This window comes from Schistocerca americana, chromosome 7 (assembly GCF_021461395.2).
Source record: "Schistocerca americana isolate TAMUIC-IGC-003095 chromosome 7, iqSchAmer2.1, whole genome shotgun sequence".
NCBI classification, from domain to species: Eukaryota; Metazoa; Arthropoda; class Insecta; order Orthoptera; family Acrididae; genus Schistocerca; species Schistocerca americana.
Genome location: NC_060125.1, coordinates 516154074 through 516171612, shown reverse-complemented (window position 1 = coordinate 516171612; position 17539 = coordinate 516154074). Strand labels below are relative to the sequence as shown.

Below are 17539 nucleotides of genomic sequence, written 5' to 3'. Positions count from 1 at the left end.
ACCGATAAACATGTAAAAGATGGAACAATTCATGTCGTATCGCCTACTGCAGCTGCTAAGTTCTACTTGGCGTGGTGGTTGACGGGAGTAACTAGGTTTGTTCGAATTAAGATCTCATGACCAATCGCAACAATTTCCAAACTGTCTCTACCACACAAATGCAGTTTTGTGATTGTTGTGATCATCGTGACAGCTTTGTCAAACCATATTTAGGCGTTTGGCCACTTGTAGCACTAGTTTACACAGTCATTCACTTAGCATTGCTCATAGGTTTTTGGTTAAACACAGCAATGGGAAAATACAGGATCGAGAAGGGAGCCAACAAAATAAGCATTATTATTATTATTATTATTATTATTATTATTTTTTACAAAGAATAGTAGGAAGGTACGAGGCGTGTTTTTTTAAAGTAAGTACCGTTTTCGAATTTTTAAAAAACGTGCTAAGATATCTCAATAATTTTATTGTTACATGAAAGCCTGTACCTTAATCTTCTTTTCTACATAATTTTTGTCAATATTGAGGCACTTGTTATAACGTTGTACCAGCTTTTGAATACCCTTCTCATAGAAGTCTGCCGCCTGACTTGTTAACCACTGCATCACCACTGTTTTGATTTCGTCATCGTCTTGAAGACGCTGACCGCCAAAGTGTTTCTTCAAGTGCAGGAACAGATGGTAGTCACTGGGCGCAAGATCGGGGCTGTATGGAGGATCTAGAATTTCCCAGTGAAAATATGTGATGAAATCTTTGGTCTGACTCGCGACATGCAGAATGGGCATTGTCTTGCAGGAAAATGATGGCTTTCCTGAACTTCCATGGACAGTTGCTTTGATTCTGGTGTGACGTAGGCCACCCATGTTTCATCGCCCGTAGCAATTTGGCTTAAGAAATCATCATTGTCGTTGTGGGATCGCTCAAGGAAAGTCAATGCACTGTCTAAATGTTTGGTTTTGTGCACATCCATCAACATTTGCGGTAGCCAACGTGTGCACAATCTTCGGTAATTCAGGTGCTCAGTCACAATGCCATGAGAAACATTAGAAAGTCATCCCGCAAGGAGGAAATCGTAAAGCGTCTGACTTCTCTCACCTTATTGTCCACTTCCTGCACCAAACTTTCATTAACGACCAAAGGATGCCCACTCTGTTGTTCATCATGCACATTTGTGCAGCCATCTTTAAATGCTGTCACCCACTTTCTTACCATTCCATCACTCATGTTTTTTCCGTAAACTGCACAGATCTCATGATGAATATCGTTCGCTTTTAGGCCTTTAGCACTAAGATATCTTATAACAGCCCGTACTTCACAGTCGGTGGGACTCACGATTATCGAAAACATCTTAAACACTGACTACACAATGTAAACAAGGAAGAATCAGACTGTAATGGCGTCAGTGCATAGACAACAGATGTAGGTACCCAGTGCGCACGCTTTTTTGTTTTTAACAATATTGCTTATATATATATATATATATATATATATATATATATATATATATATATATATATATATATATATATATATATATATAGCAAAGATTCATTCAATTTTACATATGTAAAGCATTATATACAGCTAAAATTAAAATTCACTGCTAATTGCAGTGTTGCTTATATGAGCTCAGGGTACATTTATTGTACAATTCGGTCTATTCACAGTTCATTTTGCCTCAGCATTTGCACTAGGAATAATTCTTAATACAGACCTGAGCACATTTAGCAAATTTGGAACCTGAACATTTTTGGCTCTCAAGGTACAGAAAACACTAAGGCACCTTCTGATTGCATTCTGTTCAATGCACAACCCTTGATTCAAAATATCTTCTGTGTTACAATGTTCGTCATTCAAACAATCTTCAACTACGTCAGCTAACCGAAGTTGGTTAATTACTTCTTGAAAGTGCTTAAATTTGAGCTTGTACCAAGACAAAGAGGCATCCAAGATTGTACTGCGATTGGCAAATGATCTTCAACTTTGAAATTCGTGACTAAATATGTTTTCAATTCGACTTAAAAGTCCATAACATTATCTTCAAGGTGTTTTCTGAAACAGTGAACTTATTGAAAACAACTCCATTTGCTCCACTACTAAAATATATACCATTCTTTGCTCAGTTTTACTAATCAGAGTCTTGGCTGCATCAAGTTTCCATTATACTAATATCAGAGCATTCCAAAAAGTTAAAACATTCTAAAACAACTGTACCAATATGGAAAAAAGTTGAATAAATGTCCAACGTTGACTGTTATCAGAATCATTATAAAAAAAAGCAAAAACTTCAGAGCTTTGGGACAACCATCAATACTTTCATGTTGAATGTTAATGGGTTCCCAATTTGTAATGGTTCTGACAACTGCTCCTGTTAAAGAAAGCTGTCTAGTTGGTAAATATAGGATAATTTCACTTCATTCTATATCTAAAATTCAAAAAGCTTTGAAATTTCCCTTCACTTTGCAGAAACAGAGAAATGACCATACAGTATTAGGAATAGTTTTTCTTCACCACAGGGGTGGACATAGTAGGGAAAGCCGTGGTGTGTCAGGCAAAATAAAAATTGTTTTAACCACCATTGCAAAAGTTAGAAAAATATGTGATGAGTTTGAAATGATATAGGGCATGGGATCTAATCAAAAAATAACCAGAACACGGGGTTTCCAGGGAAATAGGGGATAGTTGGCAACCCTGGTGGTTTTCTGCATGAGTGAGGAGGCACAGTATGTGATAACTTCAAAAAGATGACTACAGTGTAAGAGATGCAGAATAACACATACTGAAGCATCTCACAAAATACTTACGTACTTAATTGCACTTGACAACAACAAAAAATTCTTGATATGCATCATGTTAAGCATGAAAAAATACATACCTAGTGCATTATTTCACTATTTTGACAGTTGCAGGCTTTCCAAAAACATTATGATGTATGAAATTGAGTCAAACATTTCTACTTCCAAGCCAGTTATCAGGTCCAATGACATCAGCACTTTTTATTAGATAATACACAAGTTCTTGACAAGTATTTTGATCCCTATTATGTACATATACATAAGTGCGAAAAATGCAAGGGGGTATCCTATACGTAATTTTTACCACTTAAAATGTTATTTCCCACATTTTGCACTATTTTTTGAAGGCCCTTGAGAATTGTAAAAGTGGGGTTTCACTTTTATTACCTGCCTGAGGAAGTGGCTGTAGGAGTAGAGTGCTTCAGAGAAAACCTGAAGCATGTTTTAAATTTCCACATTGTGCTACAGCAAATTCAATTTGCCGGCTATAGGAGAGTCATGTAATCCAAACTGCTGCCAGAGACAGGGCTTCATGGGAGATTGTCATATACGCACATTACAGTGAGTAGATAGTTACAGAAATAACTCTTGAGGGCAATGTCCTAAGCCTCCCAGTAACCACCCGAACAGAAATTTTTGAATGGATTAATGTAGATGAGGACTTCTGTTGTTATGAGGAATGTTAAGAAAGTAGGAAAATATGTTTGCTTAGTAATAATATCAGAGAAATTGCAGAGTGTCTGAGTAGTCACAACTGACATTCTGGTCAGAGGGAAAGATGTGCACACATGGATAAAAATTCAAAAGCATTGAAGTATATGCCTTAGAGCAGTACCAGTAACTCCCCACCCCTGATTCTTTAAAGAATCAAACTCCTACGTATAAAAGAACTCTGTTTAAATATAAGCTAGCTTTTCATGCATGTCAATGTCATATCTCATGAAGTACATGTTGTACAGTGATATAATGTTGCATATATATATAATGGAGGGAAACATTCCACGCGAGAAAATATATTTAAAAACAAAGATGATGTGACGTACCATACGAAAGCGCTGTCAGGTCGATAGAAACACGAACAGACACATACATACACACAAAATTCAAGCTTTCGCAACAAACTGTTGCCTCATCAGGAAAGAGGGAAGGAGAGGGAAAGACGAAAGGAAGTGGGTTTTAAGGGAGAGGGTAAGGAGTCATTCCAATCCCGGGAGCGGAAAGACTTACCTTAGGGGGGAAAAAAGGACGGGTATGCACTCGCGCGCGCGCGCGCGCGCGCGCGCACGCACACACACACACATACACATATATCCATCCACACATATACAGACACAAGCAGACATTTGTAAAGGCAAAGAGTCTGGGCAGAGATGTCAGTCGAGGCGGAAGTACAAAGGCAAAGATGTTGTTGAATGACAGGTGAGGTATGAGCGGCAGCAACTTGAAATTAGCGGAGGTTGAGGCCTGGTGGCACGAGTGTATACCTGTCCTTTTTTTCCCCCTAAGGTAAGTCTTTCCGCTCCCGGGATTGGAATGACTCCTTACCCTCTCCCTTAAAACCCACTTCCTTTCGTCTTTCCCTCTCCTTCCCTCTTTCCTGATGAGGCAACAGTTTGTTGCGAAAGCTTGAATTTTGTGTGTATGTATGTATGTGTCTGTTCGTGTTTCTATCGACCTGCCAGCGCTTTCGTATGGTAAGTCACATCATCTTTGTTTTTTTTTTTTTTAAAAAAAAAGATATGTGTGTGTCAGCAAAATGTATTGTGAATAATTAGTAAAAACCTAATAAATTAAAACGTTATGCCTGATGCTGAAGTTTTCCTTCAGGAACAGTGAACATCTAGTACGGAAAAGAAACTTTTCTTTTCCTTATTTTGGGGATTGTCAAATAATGGATATTTGCGTGCCACGAGTTACAGTTACTCAATACATGTTCAGTATCTAACTTTAATAATTGATGTATTAACTGTTCATTTTTTTTCAAAACTGTGTTCCAAAAAATTATTCTTTTTATTATGAAAGACATCCTATAATGAATGACATTACATATTACAGCTTTTAAAGATCATAAACTAAGTTAATACATTTTGAAAACTGCCTGTAATAAAACCTTGAGTATACTTGTGCACTGGACTTTGATTAAAATATTCTGAAACTTGATTTTTTAGCTTCTGTGAAGCCTATCCATGTATTACAAGAGCTGACTGGAGCACAGTGGATGTATTATTCTCATACCACTGAAATGTCACTTTCAGTCTTTAGTGACGTAACATCACCTTCTTCTTCACTTTCTGAGCTAAATTCACTGTCAAACTGAGGGTCTTTATATCCTTTTTTTTAAAAAAATTGCCTCAACAATACAAGAGAGTCTGAAAGCATGCATTTTGTTGTCCAGTATCCAAATCTGCACAATGTAAATGTGCTTCAAATATAGTACCAGATGCTCTCAAATGGCAATGAACATTTAATCTGTAGTTCAGGGCTTCCATTGTCTCTATAGCATATTTTATGGACCTTTCTCCAAGTCACTGTTTTTACCTGTCTTTCCTTCCCTTGAATGGGCTTAGCATGTATTCACTTTTAACTCCTTTTTCGTCTTCATGTTCTGTGGTTTTGATGTGGTCACATAAGACCCTAGTTGTTTTTGTACCCTAAAACAAAACAAACAATCCAGATGCTCTCCCAGTGGCCAATTATCAGTGCTGAAATGGATACAGGCAGTGTTTTATTTTTTTGAAAATATTTACGTTGCCCGAGTATACTCGTGGTTCAACCTTAACATAAGAATACATTTTTTACTGAGTAGATTATGAAAGACAATTTAATATGAAAAATTGAAAGTTACATGTTGCCTCTGGAAGCCATTAGATAAGCAACATTTAACTTGTACTGAATTACTGTTTCAGCTGTTTAGTAATGTACTTGTCATGAGGGATGGGAAAGAGCCACTGTGGTAGAAGCCTTTGGTGAATTTTGCCAACCAGTCAGTAAGTGCTAAGAAGTTTTGGTCATATAGGAAGTCAGTAAATGGATCAAACATTTATTCACTCAGTGATCATATTGACAATGAAAAAGATGACAATTATTGAATTCAGTCTGTAGTAGGTATCTTTGTTCATCAGTCGCACAAATCCTGAAATGGAAGATACTGAGAGAAAAGTTTGCTGAGTAAAAAAATGAATCAATTTTGTTCAGTAGTCGAAAGGGATCACAATGTGAGATAATGCAAATAAACGTGCTCCTCTTCTAATAGCTTTCATTTGTCATTGGAGCAACAAAGGATAGCAAGTGAGAAGAAAGAATCAGTCCCCTTTTCAAGAAGAGTTGCTGGATAGCTGCACATGATCATAGGCCTGTATCACTGATGCCAGTCTGTAGTAGAAATATAAAAAGTTTTATACTCAAACTGACTTTTTGACAGCAAAAATCTCCTCTACATAAGTTAACATGGATTCTGTATGAACACGTGTTGCTAAACACAGCTTGCTAGTCTTATCCATGTTAATGTCCCACTCCTTTACTTTTGAAAGAATTTGATAGACTTCTGCACTGTCACCTAGTGGACAAAATACAAGGTCAGAAGCTCGATGACGCTGTTGTCTGTAGGAAGCTTGCAATACCTAATGACTGGCTGAGATTCAGTAATACGTAGGAAGATTGATATGATTTATTCAGGGACTTGCCGTTTACCCAATGTAAATGAGTGCAACATATACCGCATAAATAGATTAAAGAAAAAAAATTACTATATATCATGCTATAGGTGATGAAACACCTATAAATAAAAAGGGAAGTCAACCACTCACCTACAGGAGATAGATAGGTGGAGTACAGAAACGCACTAGCTTTGTTTCTAGTAGCACAAGTACACATTCTCACAGACACACAAACTCCTGTGGCCTGTGTCTAGGACAATTAATCATGCTTGATTATTGAAAGCAGTTGCCTGAGGGGATAGTGAGAGAGAATATGAATGGTTGCACATGGGGGGGGGGGGGGGGGGTTGGAGAGAAGGCAATGCACAATCTGAACAGAGGAGTGGTGTGCACAGAAGAGAAAAAGAAAAAGGTGATGCAGTGGGAACACGTTTCTGATCCACTATAGTTTGGCAACAGCCCTTCATCAGAGTGTACAGTTGGTTACCTATCGTATCCACAGTAGAATGTTGTATAGTAGTTGCAGCATACCTGATACATTACATTACATGGCTGCATTCATTTGTAACTGACACTGGAATGTGGTACGAAGTAAGGTATGGGTGTATAGAACCAGTCATGCACCTGGTTGACCACAAGGGAATGGTCCATGAGCTGCAGGATTGAATTAGGGATGGACAATGATATTCTGCAGGAAGGGAGATCTATCCTACCCACATCTCACCTGGAGGCATGATGAGGTTATCTAAGAGCATGTAGTTTAGCTTTTCAGGGGACTTGTTGGTCAACGGGTTTCTGGTGTCTCAGGAGCAGATTGCATGGGAGATTTGTTTATGTATGAGGTGGATAGAATACTGTCAGTAAAGGTCCTGATAAGGTTATTGGTATATTTTGACAACTCCTGTTTTCTTCCACAGATGGTGAGGTTATAAGGAAGAGACTTTCTGACCTGGAATGGGTGACAGCTGTCAAAGTGGAGGTATGGTTGTTGGTTGATATGGACAGACTATCCATCTAACAGATTGAGACTGACATCTAGGAAGGTAGTTTGAACAGTTGAGGTGAAGCAGATTTGGGAATAGGTATTGAGGCTATGGAGGAAAGAGCAAAATTTGTCCACACCATGCATCCATGAAAATAGCAGTGAACCTCTAAACCAGATGAGAGGTTTCAGAAGTTGACATGGTAGGAGAGGTTCCTCCAGGTGGCTCATAAATAAGATGGCAGAAAATAGTGCCATGCTAGTAACCATGGCAGAACCATAGATTTGTTTATAAATTTGGCATTAATACTGAAAAATTGTGGGTCAGGGTGCGATTCGTTCGAAGGATTGGAAAAGTAGTGTTTCTCGGCTGCAAGGCCATGGGCATGGGGCATGTTGGTATACAAGGCCATCACATCCACAGTGAGCGGCTAGGACTCTGGTGGTAATGGGACAGGAACTGTGAACAGGCAGTAAAGTGAGCAGTGTCTTGAATGCAGACTGGGAATGAAGGACAACAGGTTGGAGGTGTTGATCAACAAAGGCAGAGATTCGTTCTGTGGAAGCACTGTGCCAAGCCACAATGGGATGACCTGCAGTGTGGGATTGTGTTTGTGGAGTTGGACCTAAGGTGTTCAGGTCCTCTTGGCCATCTGGGATGGGATCATCTCTGCATACAAACCTTACCACGATGATCCCATACCAGAAGTCCAACATGACCTCAAGCAGCTTCTCAAGGCCTTAGCCATAAGTCATCCCATAACCTGACACCTGAATCCATCTCTCTCCTAACAACAGCAACACCCAACACCTCAAACTCCACAAACCCAACCCCACAGGTCTCCCATCTGGTTGTCCCATTGCAGCTGGGTACAGTGCTCCCAAAGGATGAACCTCTGCATTTGTTTGCCAACACTTCCAAACTATTATCATTAACCTTCTATTTTACATTCAAGGCACTTCTCACTCCTTTCCACCTCTCCACCGCTCCTGCTCATTATCACCAGACACCTTGTTTGTCACTTTGGATGTGTCTTTGCACATCATCACCTCCCACACCTATGGCACTGATGCCATCGAACACTACCTTTTCTAACAACCCACTATCTTATGTCAATTTATTTATGAACCATCTGGAGGAATCCTTTCTTTCCAATCAACACCTAAAACCTCTTATCTGGTTCAGATTCAGTGATGATATTTTCATGATCTGTGCTCGCAGCAAGGATAACCTTCGCTCTTTCCTCCATAACCTCAACACATTTTCCCCAATCTACTTCACCTGGACCTTCTCAACTCATTGAGTCACATTCTTAGATGTCAATGTGTCTGTCCATGTCAAGTACACTAAGCATCAGCAGTACCTTCACTTTGACAGCTGTCACCCATACCAGGTCAAAAAGCCTCTTGCTTAATGCCTTTCATCTATGGATGCCGCATCTGCTGTGGAAAGGAGTTGTGAAAATATACCGATAACCTTACCAGAGCTCTGTTACTGGCAGACAATATCCTATCCACCTCAAAGTCTCCCATACCATATGCTCATCTGATCACCCACTATAACCCTGGCCTTGAAAAATTCAACATCATCCACCACCAGGGCTTAGAGTACCTCTCATCATGCCCAGAGATGACAGATATTACCCACATTCCCCAAGTAGAGTTCCACAGCTCACCCAACCGACAGTATATCCTTATCCATTTCTATTCCAGTCCTGCACACCATACGTAATTCCTTTGTGGTTGGCCCAGGTACAAGATCTGTTCCATACACTCACTCACCACAGTCCCTTCTCAGGTGTTTCCTACGCAATAAAAGGCAGGGCCATCTGTGAAAGCAGCCATGTTATAAATCAGCTATGTTATATATCAGCTATGCTGCAACTACTGTACAGCATTCTATGTGGGCATAAGTAACCAACTGCCTAGTTGCACGAGTGGCTATCACCAAACAATGATGAATGCCAAACTTGACCATCGAGTTGCCAACCAAGCTGTATACCACAACACAAATGACTTCAACAGATGATTCACTATGTTGACCATTTGGATATTACCTTCCAGCACAAGTCTCTATGAACTATGAAGATGGGGACTGCCTCTCCATCCTATTCTGCACTCTTATGCAATCACCCTGTACACCCTCCACTAACCCTTTCTCTTCTTTCCACACTCCTCCTCCTCCATCCAGATTGTGCACTGCCTTCCCCTCTCCTTCTTCTTAAACTTTTTGCCCTGTCCATTGTACTTGCAATTTGTTATGTGGCATGGAATACCTGCCTCTCTCCCATTAACCCCTCCCCACCTCCACCAGCTCATGCAGGTGCTTTCAATAATCAAGAATGAATAATCATTCTTACCATGGCTGTGGGAGTGTGCTTTTGAGTGTCTTTGTGGTTGTGTGTGGAGTACTTTTGCCAGAAAAGAGCTAGCACTCGGAAGCTATTGGAATGTTGTTTTCTGTTATGCGTTCTAAGCTCCACACAGCAATATTTTTTTTATGTATAGCTCCTTCCAGGAATTTCTGTTACAATAATAACTTAAAAATATCTGATTGTAACCATCCTGATCAGCAGGTGCTAGACTAAGATTCATTGCAACAATGTTAAGGAAATGTAATTCATCAAGAAAGGCGTAATGTACAAAATATTGGTAAGACTGATATTTGATGGTGCTCATCAATCTGGAATCTGTAACACCATTTGGGGGGAGGGGGTGTTCACTAAGTAAGTGTAAGAGCATTACAGAGGCACTTACACAGTGCCTCTAACAGTGTCTAGTGGCAGAGGATTCGAGAGAGACACTGTGTATCACAGAGAGGTAGACTGTTGAAAGTCTGCGATTGTACATTCCAGTAACTTTCTTCAGTCTCCACAAATGGAAAAGAGAAGGGGGAATAGATTGTGGTACCATAAGTACTCTTCACCACACATCTTAGGGGGGGCTTGAGAGTGTAGGCATAAATGTAAACATTTATTTGTAAAGTGAGCTACTGTTCTAGCAGAAGTTTCTTCGATAGCTGTAGTATTTTTAATTTTCTTGTTTGCAATAAATTTTACACCATAATTTCTTCCCTGGTGTTTATGACTTGATTTTAATTCAGTTTGGCCTTTGCTTTATCTCAACAATTTTGACAATATTACTGTATCCCACTTGTTCTTATTTAAATCCTCTTCCAAACCCACTAATTTATCTTGGAATCTTAGATTTCTGCAATTTATTGTCCTTAAATGAAAAGTAGAACTAAATGACCATTGTACTGTAATTTTTTAAGTTCTCTAAAATTCCCCTCAATTACTAATTGAGGATGTTAGTTAAATACAGCTGGCTGCATCAAATTACTATAACCAAATCAGAGGGTGCTCTCATTTTACCTCACCAGTACAGTATTTATGTAACTTACAAAACAAAAGAAATGTGTTTATGTGGTCATTCCACCCTGATTATGTGTAGGGCAGCATATGAGCTTTTTAAAAATGGAAGACAGCCATTTCGTGCCATTGAATAGAGGCACTCTTTCAGACTAAATGGTTGTATAATAATCTGTAAATGTATTGAAGCAGCCTAGTTGGTGGACTTCCTCGACGCCTTGTCCTTCCACATATGGCCATAATTTTCTGCCCCCAGTAGCTGAGTGGTCAGCGTGACAGACTGTCAATCCTAAGGGTTCGATTCCCGGCTGGGTCGGAGATTTTCTCTGCTCAGGGACTGGGTGTTGTGTTGTCCAAATCATCATTATTTCATCCCCATCGACGCGCAGGTCGCCGAAGTGGCGTCAAATCGAAAGACTTCACCAGGCGGGAGGCCATAGCCACACGACATTTCATTTTCCACCCACACTCAGAGATCGAGTGTGAGAGGGCATGCCTTCACTACCAGTATTATTCTGTACTGAAACAATTTAACAACATCTTTCACTATAGTCATGACCAGATTTAATCATGCCCTAAAGTGAGGAACATCCTTCCCACATCTCCCAAACTGATACTCCAGCACCCACTTAATCTATGAAATAGCCCAGATCATCCTTAAGACTAACATACAATATCCAAAGATTCTTGCCACAAGGGCTGGATATCTGTGGAAGACCAGATGGAAGGTAGAAGTATTTTATGATATGATAGTAGGATACACCTGTCTTGGGAGTGGAGTAGGATAATACCGGCCTAGACTGAACTGTGTGTGACACCAATCATCTCATGTAACTTCAAAACCGTCTTCTACATGGGTGTGAGCTTAAAGCAGCTGTGCACGCAAATAGGCCATTGCCTGGGACCCCCACCACACACAGCCATGACCAGTTTCTTTGAGTTACGCAGATGGGAATTTATAACTTATACTCTGATCGCACAACCCTTCTGAGGCCAGATTCCACTAGACCATCCCAGCCTCATGCCCATGTGTGTCACTTTTCTCAATCCACCCACACACACACATATCCATCCGCACATACACAGACACAAGCAGACATTTGTAAAGGCAAAGAGTTTGGGCAGAGATGTCAGTCACGGCGGAAGTACAGAGGCAAAGATGTTGCTGAAAGACAGGTGAGGTACGAGTGGCGGCAAATTGAAATTAGCGGAGGTTGAGGCCTGGCGGATAACAAGAAGAGAGGATATACTGAAGGGCAAGTTCCCATCTCCGGAGTACTGACAGGTTGGTGTTAGTGGGAAGTATCCAGATAACCCGGACAGTGTAACACTGTGCCAAGATGTGCTGGCTGTGCACCAAGGCATGTTTAGCCACAGGGTGATCCTCATTACCAACAAACACTGTCTGCCTGTGTCCATTCATGCGAATGGACAGTTTGTTGCTGGTCATTCCCACATAGAAAGCGTCACAGTGTAGGCAGGTCAGTTGGTAAATCACGTGGCTCTGCCTTTGATCGTGTACACCTTCCGGGTTACAGGACTGGAGTAGGTGGTGGTGGGAGGGTGCATGGGACAGGTTTTACATCGGGGGCGGTTACAAGGGTAGGAGCCAGAGGGTAGGGGAGGTGGTTTTGGGATTTCATAGGGATGAACTAAGAGGTTACGAAGGTGAGGTGGGGAGGATTTCATGAAGGATGGATCTCATTTCAGGGCAGGATTTGAGGAAGTCGTATCCCTGCTGGAGAGCCACATTCAGAGTCTGATCCAGTCCCGGAAAGTATCCTGTCACAAGTGGGGCACTTTTGGGGTTCTTCTGTGGGAGGTTCTGGGTTTGAGGGGATGAGGAAGTGGCTCTGGTTATTTGCTTCTGTACCAGGTCGGGAGGGTATTTGCGGGATGCGAAAGCTGTTTTCAGGTTGTTGGTGTAATGGTTCAGGGCTTCTGGACGGGAGCAGATTCGTTTGCCACGAAGACCTAGGCTGTAGGGAAGGGACCGTTTGATGTGGAATGGGTGGCAGCTGTCATAATGGAGGTACTGTTGCTTGTTGGTGGGTTTGATGTGGACGGACGTATGAAGATGGCCATTGGACAGGTGGAGGTCAACGTCAAGGAAAGTGGCATGGGATTTGGAGTAGGACCAGGCGAATCTGATGGAAACAAAGCAGTTGAGGTTGGAGAGGAAATTCTGGAGTTCTTCTGCACTGTGAGTCCAGATCATGAAGATGTCATCAATAAATCTGTACCAAACTTTGGGTTGGCAGGCCTGGGTAACCAAGAAGGCTTCCTCTAAGCGACCCATGAATAGGTTGGCGTATGAGGGGGCCATCCTGGTACCCATGGCTGTTCCCTTTAATTGTTGGTATGTTTGGTCTTCAAAAGTGAAGAAGTTGGGGTCAGGATGAAGATGGCGAAGGTAATAAGGAAAGATGTTTTAGGTAGGGTGGCAGGTGATCGGCGTGAAAGGAAGTGCTCCATCGCAGCGAGGCCCTGGACGTGCGGAATATTTGTGTATAAGGAAGTGGCATCAATGGTTACAAGGATGGTTTCCGGGGGTAACAGACTGGGTAGGGATTCCAGGCATTCGAGAAAGTGGTTGGTGTCTTTGATGAAGGATGGGAGACTGCATGTAATGGGTTGAAGGTGTTGATCTACGTAGGCAGAGATACGTTCTGTGGGGGCTTGGTAACCAGCTACAATGGGGCGGCCAGGATGATTGGGTTTGTGAATTTTAGGAAGAAGGTAGAAGGTAGGGGTGCGGTGTCGGTGGGGTCAGGAGGTTGATGGAGTCAGGTGAAAGGTTTTGTAGGGGGCCTAAGGTTCTGAGGATTCCTTGAAGCTCCGCCTGGACATCAGGAATAGGATTACCTTGGCAAACTTTGTATGTGGTGTTGTCTGGAAGCTGACGCAGTCCCTCAGCCACATACTCCCGACAATCAAGTACCACGGTCATGGAACCCTATTCGCCGGAAGAATGACGATGGATCGGTCAGCCTTCAGATCATGGATAGCTTGGGCTTCAGCAGTGGTGATGTTGGGAGTAGGATTAAGGTTTTTTAAGGAGGACTGAGAAGCAAGGCTGGAAGTCAGAAATTTCTGGAAGGTTTGGAGAGGGTGATTTTGAGGAAGAGGAGGTGGGTCCCGCTGTGAAGGAGGACGGAACTGTTCCCGGCAGGGTTCAATTTGGATGGTGTCTTGGGGAGTTGGATCATTAGGAGTAGGATTAGGATCATTTTTCTCCGTGGCAAAGTGATATTTCCAGCAGAGAGTACGAGTGTAGGACAGTAAATCTTTGACGAGGGCTGTTTGGTTGAATCTGGGAGTGGGGCTGAAGGTGAGGCCTTTGGATAGGACAGAGGTTTCGGATTGGGAGGATCCAACTCCCCAAGACGCTATCCAAATTGACCCTGCCTGGAACAGTTCCGTCCTCGGTCACAGCAGGACCCACCTCCTGTTCCTCAAGATCACCCTCTTCGAACTTTCCAGATATTTCTGACTTCCAGCCTTGCTTCTCAGTCCTTCTTAAAAAACCTTAATCCTACTCCCAACATCACCACTGCTGAAGCCCAAACCATCCGTGATCTGAAGGCTGACCGATCATCGTCATTCTTCCGGCGGACAAGGGTTCCATGACCGTGGTACTTGATTGTCGGGAGTATGTGGCTGAGGGACTGCGACAGCTTTCAGACAACACCACATACAAAGTTTGCCAAGGTAATCCCATTCCTGATGTCCAGGCGGAGCTTCAAGGAATCCTCAGAACCTTGGGCCCCCTACAAAACCTTTCACCTGACTCCATCAACCTCCTGACCCCACCGAAACCCCGCACACCTACGTTCTACCTTCTTCCTAAACTTCACAAACCCAATCATCCCAGCCGCCCCATTGTAGCTGGTTACCAAGCCGCCACAGAACGTATCTCTGCCTACGTAGATCAACACCTTCAACCCATTACATGCAGTCTCCCATCCTTCATCAAAGACACCAACCACTTTCTCGAACGCCTGGAATCCTTACCCAATCTATTACCCCCGGAAACCATCCTTGTAACCATTGATGCCACTTCCTTATACACAAATATTCCGCACGTCCAGGGCCTCGCTGCGATGGAGCATTTCCTTTCACGCCGATCACCTGCCACCCTACCTAAAACATCTTTCCTTATTACCTTCGCCATCTTCATCCTGACCCCAACTTCTTCACTTTTGAAGACCAAACATACCAACAATTAAAGGGAACAGCCATGGGTACCAGGATGGCCCCCTCGTACGCCAACCTATTCATGGGTCGCTTAGAGGAAGCCTACTTGGTTACCCAGGCCTACCAACCCAAAGTTTGGTACAGATTTATTGATGACATTTTCATGATCTGGACTCACAGTGAAGAAGAACTCCAGAATTTCCTCTCCAACCTCAACTCCTTTGGTTCCATCAGATTCACCTGGTCCTACTCCAAATCCCATGCCACTTTCCTTGACATTGACCTCCACCTGTCCAATGGCCATCTTCACACGTCCGTCCACATCAAACCCACCAACAAGCAACAGTACCTCCATTATGACAGCTGCCACCCATTCCACATCAAACGGTCCCTTCCCTACAGCCTAGGTCTTCGTGGCAAACGAATCTGCTCCCGTCCAGAAGCCCTGAACCATTACACCAACAACCTGAAAATAGCTTTCACATCCCGCAACTACCCTCCCGACCTGGTACAGAAGCAAATAACCAGAGCCACTTCCTCATCCCCTCAAACCCAGAACCTCCCACAGAAGAACCCCAAAAGTGCCCCGCTTGTGACAGGATACTTTCCGAGACTGGATCAGACTCTGAATGTGGCTCTCCAGCAGGGATACGACTTCCTCAAATCCTGCCCTGAAATGAGATCCATCCTTCGTGAAATCCTCCCCACTCCACCAAGAGTGTCTTTCCACCGTCCACCTAACCTTCGTAACCTCTTAGTTCATCCCTATGAAATCACCAAACCACCTTCCTTACCCTCTGGCTCCTACCCTTGTAACTGCCCCCGGTGTTAAACCTGTCCCATGCACCCTCCCACCACCACCTACTCCAGTCCTGTAACCCGGAAGGTGTACACGATCAAAGGCAGAGCCACGTGTGAAAGCACCCACGTGATTTACCAACTGACCTGCCTACACTGTGAAGCTTTCTATGTGGGAATGACCAGCAACAAACTGTCCATTCGCATGAATGGACACAGGCAGACAGTGTTTGTTGGTAATGAGGATCACCCTGTGGCTGCACATGCCTTGGTGCACGGCCAGCACATCTTGGCACAGTGTTACACCGTCCGGGTTATCTGGATACTTCCCACTAACACCAACCTGTCAGATCTCCGGAGATGGGAACTTGCCCTTCAGTATATCCTCTCTTCTCGTTATCCGCCAGGCCTCAACCTCCGCTAATTTCAAGTTGCCGCCGCTCATACCTCACCTGTCTTTCAACAACACCTTTGCCCTCTGTACTTCCGCCTCGACTGACATCTCTGCCCAAACTCTTTGCCTTTACAAATGTCTGCTTGTGTCTGTGTATGTGCTGATGGATATGTGTGTGTGTGTGTGTGTGTGTGTGTGTGTGTGTGTGTGTGTGTGTGCGCGCGCGCGCGGGAGTGTATACCTGTCCTTTTTTTCCCCCTAAGGTAAGTCTTTCCGCTCCCGGGATTGGAATGACTCCTTACCCTCTCCCTTAAAACCCACATCCTTTCATCTTTCCCTCTCCTTCCCTCTTTCCTGACGAAGCAACCATTGGTTGCGAAAGCTAGAATTTTGTGTGTATGTATGTGTTTCTATCGACCTGCCAGTGCTTTCGTATGGTAAGTCACATCATCTTTGTATATATATATATATATATATATATATAGGGAAACATTCCATGCGGGAAAATGTATAAAAACAAAGATGATGTGACTTACCGAACGAAAGCGCTGGCAGGTCAATAGACACACAAACATACACACAAAATTCAAGCTTTCGCAACAAACTGTTGCTTCATCAGGAAAGAGGGAAGGAGAGGGAAAGACGAAAGGATGTGGGTTTTAAAGGAGAGGATAAGGAGTCATTCCAATCCCGGGAGCGGAAAGACTTTATATATGGTGCTTGTCTGTTATGTGTGTGTGTGTGTGTGTGTGTATCAACATACCAACGCTTTCCTTTGCTAAGTTACATCATCTTTGTTTTTAGATATATTTTTCCGACGTGGAATGTTTCCCTCTATATCCCCCTCTGTTTGCATGTCCTCATGCAACTTCCCCTAAACCATGTTGGTCTTAATGGTGTTATACACTCCTATCTCATTCCCTTGCTGCTGCTCTCCCCCGAAGCTGTCAGCTTTCCTTCTCTCACCCTTCATTCCCCTACATAATGTTATTCAAGGTATGAAGGAATGAAAAGTGTATTTAGCAAGGGGAGGGGACACACACACACACACACACACACACGACCAACAACAATGTTACATTGTTAGGTCTTTATCAAGAAAAGGAACAAGGTTGTTATACATATATGTAGCACAGAGAAACATTTGAAATTATAACATAGAGAAATGAGTATGAATGACCACTTTGTCTGGGATTCATAGATTTTGAGAAGACTGTTTCAACAAAACCTGTACTTGAAAGTCCTTGAGAAAAAAGACTTCTGACTTGGAAAAAGTAGTTACATAATTTTTTTCTGGTTGTTGGCAGGTACCTGACTGCAGTCCCTGTACACAATGAAATCACCGTGCT

The 17539-nt window shown here is 42.7% G+C and overlaps 1 protein-coding gene across 2 annotated transcripts in view; it reads left to right on the top strand.

The window, feature by feature from the left end:
• Positions 1-17539, top strand: part of LOC124622052 (lipoyl synthase, mitochondrial) — a 113500-nt gene that overhangs the window by 95231 nt on the left and 730 nt on the right. The gene's annotated exons all lie outside the window — the stretch shown is intronic.